This window comes from Amblyomma americanum, chromosome 9 (genome assembly GCF_052857255.1).
Source record: "Amblyomma americanum isolate KBUSLIRL-KWMA chromosome 9, ASM5285725v1, whole genome shotgun sequence".
Taxonomy (NCBI): domain Eukaryota; kingdom Metazoa; phylum Arthropoda; class Arachnida; order Ixodida; family Ixodidae; genus Amblyomma; species Amblyomma americanum.
In genome coordinates this window covers 119,065,373-119,073,828 of record NC_135505.1, presented here as the reverse complement: position 1 = coordinate 119,073,828, position 8,456 = coordinate 119,065,373, and the positions used below count along the sequence as shown (strand labels likewise).

The 8,456-nt window shown below is 44.0% G+C and overlaps 1 long non-coding RNA gene across 1 annotated transcript; it reads left to right on the top strand.

Annotated features, from left to right (window-relative positions):
• Positions 1-2,223: 2,223 nt before the first annotated feature.
• LOC144104192 (uncharacterized) lies at positions 2,224-8,004 on the top strand. The gene is made up of 3 exons (XR_013308454.1): positions 2,224-2,361; positions 3,666-3,981; positions 7,725-8,004. It is a non-coding gene; the product is annotated as an uncharacterized LOC144104192 (long non-coding RNA).
• The last annotated feature ends 452 nt before the right edge of the window (positions 8,005-8,456 follow it).

Genomic DNA, 8,456 nt, shown 5'->3' with positions numbered 1-8,456 from the left:
CATCAGCGGCGCCACTGATGCCACGCTCCCCAATTTCCTGGCTTTTCCACCTCACTGCATACAATCGAAGAGGGAGCCGCTGTAATTTACCCAGCTAGATTTTGGTTCTACTTCAGGTCCTGCAAACTGCGAGAGACAGGTGGTGCCCCGATTCTGGTGTTGTTGTAGCGATAGCTACATTACGATAGCATTACGAGCCTTCGGCTTGGCGGCGCCTTAGCGGTGGCGGCGCCGCCACGCTGTCACATGGTTGGTCACGTGGTGCGGAGCAGCTGCCGGCGGCGCGGCGCCGTGGCTGATCACTTGTTTCGTAACGTGGTTGGTCACGTGACCAAGTTTCATTTGGGCAGTCGTACCTATCGCGTCACTCCAGGTTTAATCAGAGCTAAACCACCGCCAATTTTGTGCTTCTACGCCTTATCATGCCCGTGCCTGATTGACTGAGCCGCTGAGAAATTGATTTGCGTAGCCAAATTGCTTTTTAAATCACGAACAAAGTCGCACTCCTATTGACTTGTGGGGATGGAAATTTTTATGAGGCGTTTGAAATATAATTAAGGAGGACAGGACTGGAAAATAACCTTCATGACGACGTAACTTACGATGTGATAACACGAAAGCAGTGAAGGTACGCTAGCCATCTTATTCTACATGTTTCTTTGTGACTGCTCGCCGGTTTCTACGCGGTGCAGTGTACGGGAACCAGTGATCCTTATCTTCCGCCAGTGAAGATAAGCGCACGCCTGCAATCGATTGCAAGACAACTACATTAGCTTGTCCATTGCTCTACCTGTACGCTAATTATTAAGTGGAAAAACATATTAAATATATCATTAAAGTCTTCAATTGCAAATCTCTGCCCTTCCCAACCCGCAGTGGAACTCTAGATACAAGAAAACATGAGCCATCGGCTTAACTTGATATGTGTCTGTGAGGCCAGAATGTTTGACATGTGTAGCGCACCAAATATTCGGCGCCATGTTAAGGTCTCTGTTTGTACCCTTCCCCTTAAAATCATTTTAGCGCAGTCACACTATTTAAATCTTTCCTTTCGGTCATAAAACTCCAAATCACTACCTGCTTGTTACGGTTTTGTTTTTTGTCGGTTCAGTCTAAATTTTCTACTCTATTACAGGGGGAGTTAGCGCGTAGTATTTGTGCGACAATGAATCTTACCTGCAGCACCGAACACAGAGCACAGCTGCTGAGGCTTGCCATCTACTTAAACTGCTATTCTCAGCAGGCACGGGGTCTGTTTAAATGACAATTTAGCTAGCCCTTCTTCAGTGGTGAAGTTCTATTGATAGGTCTATTCTACTGAATAGTCGAAATTGCCGAAGCCCTTCACTACAGCGTCCTTCATAGCCTCAGTCGCTTTGTTATGTTAAAGCCCATAAACTAAAAATTATTACCCAAAGAAATGAAAAATGAAGACTGAAAACAGGGGGGTTCGAAGGGGTCAAAATGCTCAGAATGAAAAGCCAATGATTGATGATGCTAACAAAGAAATTAAATATCGGTAATTGATCGATTAGTTTTTTGAAGCAATTCAAAAAATGAAAAATGCGTTCAAAGGTGTTAAACTGCTCCGAATGCAAAGCCTAACCCAGCAAGCTTTCGCGTCTTAAATGTCCTCTCCAATTTTTTTTTCGTCCTTTCATTTCTCTCTCCTCGGCGGACCCCCTCAATTTCCTTCCACTTTATTCTTTCTTTCTTCGCCGTTTAGATCGATGACACAAAGCTGCAACCAGCTTCATTTACACGACTAGGTACGGCGGTCTCCCCAATCGAGACCAACAACCGAGCGTCCTTGCTTTTCATATACCCGTGTATGACAAGAACGTTCAGGTATAATGGTTTTTTATGCTCACGTACGGTGCAGTGGCGTGAGCGCAATCTGCTTCGAATGCAGACGCACTGCTTCGGCCAGCCACTGTCCACAACGAAGTAATCCATAATCGGCTGACATGTTTTTCCACACCATCTAAGAACGAAATGCTTTGTCTTGGCGCACCTGCGGTACATGCATCGCAAGTCCTCCTCACCGGCATGGTTAAAAAAAAAGTCACGAAGTACGCTTCGGCAACTACGAAGATAATGTTGAATCTCGACTTTCAGTGCGATATCTATCTTGCAACGGTGTCGAAAATCGGTTGAAAGGAACACAGTATCCCCGCTGCACCTGAGTCCAGAACAATACCTCTTCCCTTTTGCATAAATAGTAGAAAGGCAGCGAAAACCAGCGCAGCCCTTCTGCGAGTTCAGAAGCAGCCTCAGGGCAACGCACTGTCTTGACGATGCGCAACCACGCTTTCATCGTAGTATTCTTCGTTATTGTGGCTGCGGCCCCATACGTAGCTGGTAAGTACCGCTAATATACCGAGTGTTTCAGCTAAGATGCCCTGCAGCTTTTAAAAACTAGCTGTTTAAGCTATAAGAGTGCTTTTTTCGGCAAAGCATTGTCAGTGGTGTAAACGGTCAGAATGCAGCTAAGACGTGCTAACTTTTGGAAGGTTAGGTAACATTGAAGTTTTAACTTTTTAACAATTGTAGTCAGTTTTCTTATTTATATAGAGGCGTGTGGAGCACCGTCATTAATATCGATATCGGAGTTTAGAATTTTAAAAACGAAGATACCCTCGGCGCTGTGGCCCAACAAATTTTAGCTATTTCGACGAGTTTTGGGGCACTGGAGGAATTGGTTTGCCTGCAAGCTTTTTTAAAGCCCATCTATTTTGGCGCGATGTAGCCAGAATTTGTTGGGCCCCAGCAATGAGGAACTGAGCTCTCGAAATTCTTGATTGTACTAAACTTGCGCTACACGCCTCTCAGTAACTAAGGGGTTAACAGAAATAGTTTGAATCTTACTTACGCAGTCTACTAGTTAGCACATCTTAGAAATATTCTGACGCGCTACACAACTGACAGTAATATGCCGAAAAAAGCTCTCTTCTGACTCGAAAAGACCTTTTTCAAAAATTGCAGATCTTACTCGAGACACCCGGTATATCTGGCCTCTTTTTAAATTTTCCAGTCTGAATATCCCATAAATGTTTAATGAAAGCCAATTCGTTTACCAAGGTGAAGCACGAAGCGTTAATTCCCTTTGTGGAAACGGAAAAATTTTATAAAAATCAATACAACCTTTCTTTACCGCAGCATTGAAGCACGACAATCTTTCAAAACAGGACTCTAGAAACCGCAGTCACATATATTCTTTGTATAAAGTGTACGTGGAGTTACTAAGCGAGAGCGAAGTGATATTAGTCATGGTGACAACATTTTTCTTCCTAGCTACGTCGAAGTTCATGAAGTTAGGTATATTATTTTGTGCAATTTTATTTTAAGGGTTCGCTAGCTAGCATAAAAAGCAATCGATCCTAGTTCCAATATTATGAATATGAAAATCTTCTCAAAACAAACAAAATGCATATGACTTTTGCACACTCTTAATAAAAGTTCGTATTTGCCATGCGCATAATTTTCTCCATGAAGTCTGAAAGTGTCATGTGCAAATGAAGTAGCGGTTTCCAGCTGGAAACAAGTTCTATTCAAGAAGCTAATTTCTTCCTTGAATCTCTTACTCCCGAAAGGTAACCTGTAGGGGTCCCGGAACGTTTTCGTGAGACTGCTAGGCTACGATTTCCTTACATGTTTCTTTGCAGGAAGGCGCCCGACCTGTCATGACAACGAGGTTATGGTCAAAGGCGGAAGGTTAAGCTACGACCAATTCTGTAAGCCATGGATGACACTTCTGTGGCATCTCCACAAGCCTCGCATGTGTCTTTGCAAACAAGGATTTGTACGGAACGCTTGGGGAGAATGCATTAGGAAAGAAGACTGCCTCAAGTGTCTGCGTCATCCGAATGCCGACTACAACCCTTGCTCTTCGGCCTGCCCCGTGACTTGCGGCAAGCCAGTCCCACAGGTCTGCACGTTACAGTGTGCAGTGGGCTGCGCATGCGCTCCAGGTTTCGTGCGGTGAGTGTATGCAGTGCACTATCCTTAATTAAAACTCGCTTAACTCGAACTTCCGGCTTATACGAATAGACTCTACAGTCGTGTGGACATGCATTTTATTCAAAATGCTCTCGTAAACTGTCTTCGGCTTCCTCCGAGAATTGAACATTGAAACTCGACTTACTAGCCCCGCCGCGGTGGCTCAGTGGTTAGGGCGCTCGGCTACTGATCCGGAGTTCCCGGGTTCGAACCCGACCGCAGCGGCTGCGTTTTAATGGAGGCAAAACGCTAAGGCGCCCGAGTGCTGTGCGATGTCAGTGCACGTTAAAGATCCCCAGGAGGCCGAAATTATTACGGAGCCCTCCACTACGGCACCTCTCTCTTCCTTTACTCTTTTACTCCCTCCTTTATCCCTTCCCTTACGGTGCGGTTCAGGTGTCCAATTATATATGAGACAGATACTGCGCCAATTCCTTTCCCCAAAAACCAATTATAATTATATAAACTCGACTTACTGATATACCAGTTGCATGGACACTTTCAGCTGTTCGTGACTCGTATGCGTGAACAGAAAGTCCGTCAGCATCGATTAAACCGGACCTTGCCTGAAGCTGAGTTGCCTCTCAATCACACAGTCGAATCCAAAAACTGAATGGATCTATAGTTATATTTTCTATGGTTCAATTTTAAGCGGACATTTCATGTTAAATCGATATCATTAGATGCCCCATGAGGCCAAAATGCAGCGTCTGCCATAAATTTGATCTATTGGCTGGAGGGAATATGATGTCACCATACAGAGCACTCCCAATGACTGGAGAGCAGTGACGTCACACGGCCGGAAGTCACGCCCTTTCCGGTGAAGGCATCAACCGCAGCTAATGCTATCGCAGTGCCCACACAATGAAATTAGGCGTCTCTGCGAGCTTTATTTTTACTGAATTGCAAGCTGGACACTGCACAGGGTCAAGGTACTCTGGCAAGGCCTAGCCATGAATTCTCCAGTGGCGAACCGCGTATTTGAGCATCTACGTGCATTCGTTAAGTGCAGCTAGTAATACTGGTTGATAATAGCCAAGAGAGAAATCTTTCCCACGATTTCGTAACGTTTAAAAACGAAACAACTTGCTAAACGTGAACACAGAGATCAGCACATTCTCAAGTCACCTGTCGACCTGGAACCGCCTACTCAGTTTAACTGAAATCCCTATAGGAGTCCATGAAGAGCTTCGAATGGGCCTAGTTGGTTTGTAATCTTCGACATTGTTATTGCGCTACTCAAGTTATTGCGCCCTGTCTGTATGTGTCGTTGTTGACTGTGTAAATCTCGACTAGCGCAATAACAATCTCAAAGGTTCCTATAGGAGGTCACCGGCATTTGTCACTGTCATGCACTAACCAATAGTAAACGTTGGTCTCAACAGTTGTTGAAGTAAAGCGCCGCCTAAAACACGAGTGTAACCGAAAGGTTACTAGCACGCCATGCCTAAGCTCGAGCTATGGCACTATGGCAATTTCATAACATTCGGCATTAGGACATGTCTTGAATACCCTTAGCAAGCAAGCCCCTCTTGGCGGGCTTTTATAAAGACAGGTGCATAAAAAAGGCTTATTCCTTAGAGTTTCGTGTTTTTGACCTCAGTAACCAAAAGCTGTTTGGTGTCATGGCACCAGGTTTCATCACGTGGACAACGAAAATCGATTTCCGTCCCGCAAATCAGCGGTTCCTGTGTGACGTAATAACAACGCGTAATGGCGTCATGTGGCCAATGTACAGCAAAGCAACAACTGCCGTTACTTTATGAGCAATTAAATTGTTTTGCATCTGCGCTACCGTACAGTACGGCTACAATTTCGCAAAATCTTTTCAAATCCTCTACGCGAGACTCCCGCCATGGTATTTGTTAGAAGTGCCCAAGAAAGTGCGCGAAAATTAAAGTTAGAAGCCGAGACAATCGAGACAAACAAACAAATAAACGAGAAAAGTGAAACAAAATGCTTCTATAATACAACGCGGTTATCAAAAGCATTGAGACCAACGCAACGAGTGATCAGTGATTTTAATAGCGATAAGCGAATGCGGCTCAGCTAGGGCTATACAGCGAGTTTCACCTATGACGTTACACAATCTGTAAAAATTGGCTTTTTAGTTATAAGAGCGCTTTCCTCGGCATAGCATTGCAAGCGGTGTGGTACAACTTTGTACGTCAAAATACAGCTAAGATGTGCTACCTAGCAGGCTGCTTAACTAATATCAAATAGTTAACTTTTTAACTATTACTGTCAGGAGCTTTAATTATTGAGAGGCGTGTAGCCCACCGTAAGTAATATCCAGATCTGTTTTTAACTTTTCTAAAACGCGGTTACCGTCGGCGCTGTGGCCCAGCAAATTTTGGCTACATCAGGCCAAAATACACGCGCTTTCGAGAAGCTCCCAACCAAAGCAACCTCTCTAGTGCACTTAAGTCGTAGAGATATTCAAAATTCTTTGCACCACAGTGCCGAGAGCAATCGCGTTTTCTAAATTCTGCACGTAACTCGTCGACATAGAAAACATTTGTTGGGCCACAATGGTGAGGGCAACCGCGTTTTCAAAATTCTAAAAACGAATATGGATATAAATTTCGGTGGGCTACACGCCTGTCAGTTATTAACGAGCCTAACAGTAATAGTTTGAAATGTTAACTATTCTATAATAGTTAACCAGCCTGCTAGTTAGCACGTATTAGCTCTATTCTGATGTACTACACCGCTGACATGCTATTCCGAGAAAAGCACTGTTCTAACTCAATGAGGGTGTATTTTAAAATATTGTTGTAAAATCTTAGTTGAAACACCCTGCAAATAGCAGCCTATGATGTGCTTTATTGCCATCATCTTCTTCTTAATATAGGTTCGCCCATGGCCGGAAAAATGATTCTTTCCTCCGTTAACATGTCACTACCGCCCCCTGATTCGTATTGCCTCTCCTTGGGTCATCTCGGTTGCCATGTGTTTTATGCCCTTTTTTTCAGTTATGTTAGAGGCTTGTTGTACTAGATTAGTTACTTGTTTTGGTTCTGTTTTACTCTTGCTATTTGTTGTTTTTCATTTAAAATGCTCACCAACTAAATGTATCTTTTTCAGTTATTTATAGTGACCTTGTAATGCCCTATTGCAACAATCCCAGATGAAATTAGCACCATGCATAAATAAGTAAATAAGCAAATAAGCAGACTAGATAGTTTTGGGCTTTATACGCTGCTTGCACACGATCAGCCCATTTTCTGCTTTCGGTTTGAGCTTAAGTAAAATCGACTCATTTTTCTTCAATAATCCACTTTGCTCTTTATTCCTTTCGTTTTCTTTTACTCAAAGAACTTTCCTCTCCACAAGTCTAAATATTTAATTTAGTGCAAGATTCTGTGTTTTCCTCAGCCTCCAGCTTTGAGCCCGGACGAACATCCCTTATCTGCATCAGCGCCCTTGAAACGCTCCCCCATACAGCATCCCCTCTTCAGCACCTTTAGGTTTTGTGGCCAGCCCCAAGGAGAAAAAAAAAGAGAGTAGATCAAAAATACTATCTCTTTTCGAAGAAAAGAAGTTGTGTATTTAAAATCGCGTCCCTTATTCCAGAAGAAAGTTATTTTATGATCTTCGTACTATTTGTCAGTGTAGGTAGGCAGCGCGCAAAGTATGATATGGTCAATCGTGACTCATCTCTCTTCCTTTCCTCTCATTAAATTCCTCTCTCTCTCTCTCTGTGACTCTCGCTATTCTTTCAGCAATCCATACAGCCGCAAGCTGTCGTGCATCCCTGCCAGCTACTGTGCCCCGCGGTGCCCCCGCTACTCAAGCTTCAGAGTGTGTACCTCCAGCTGTAATCCGGAATGCCACAAGCGGAGGCCCAGCCACTGCGAGACGCGCTGCTCAAACGGAGAGTGCGTGTGCTGGCCCGGATTCGCTAAGACATTCTACAAAGGCAATGAATATTGCATACCGATTAATCAATGCCCAAGGAGAGCGGAATGAACCTGAAATAAATATTATTTTCATCGTGCTTAACCTTTTCGTCGCCGAAACAAAACAGCTTCATTACACTGACACCTGTGCTTGCTGAAGTAAAAGCTTCGGATTTGAAGGTAATGTATGGAGTAGAATTGAAGTAATGCAACCAAGTTGTCTCTAAATGCGATTTTACAAATCATCGAAGCTCTACGTTGCCAATGCTTAGGGCTCAATTCGTCAAGTTCTGGAATGACACGAAAAACTCCCCAGTTAGTGGCTGTTCGCCCAAATGGGCAGACCCCCAGGGGATTACTATAGTTCCCTTCCCGGCGTCGACAGAATGAAGGACGATAAATCTATAGCTGCCTGTGACGTGCACTGCACGGGGTGACATAACAACGGCTATTATCTCTGACTCCCTCCCTACGGAGTGACCCTGTCTTGGCCTAATATCAACATTCAACAATTAGAGGTTGAAACATCCGCGGTCCGCTTTGTCGCACGAAATG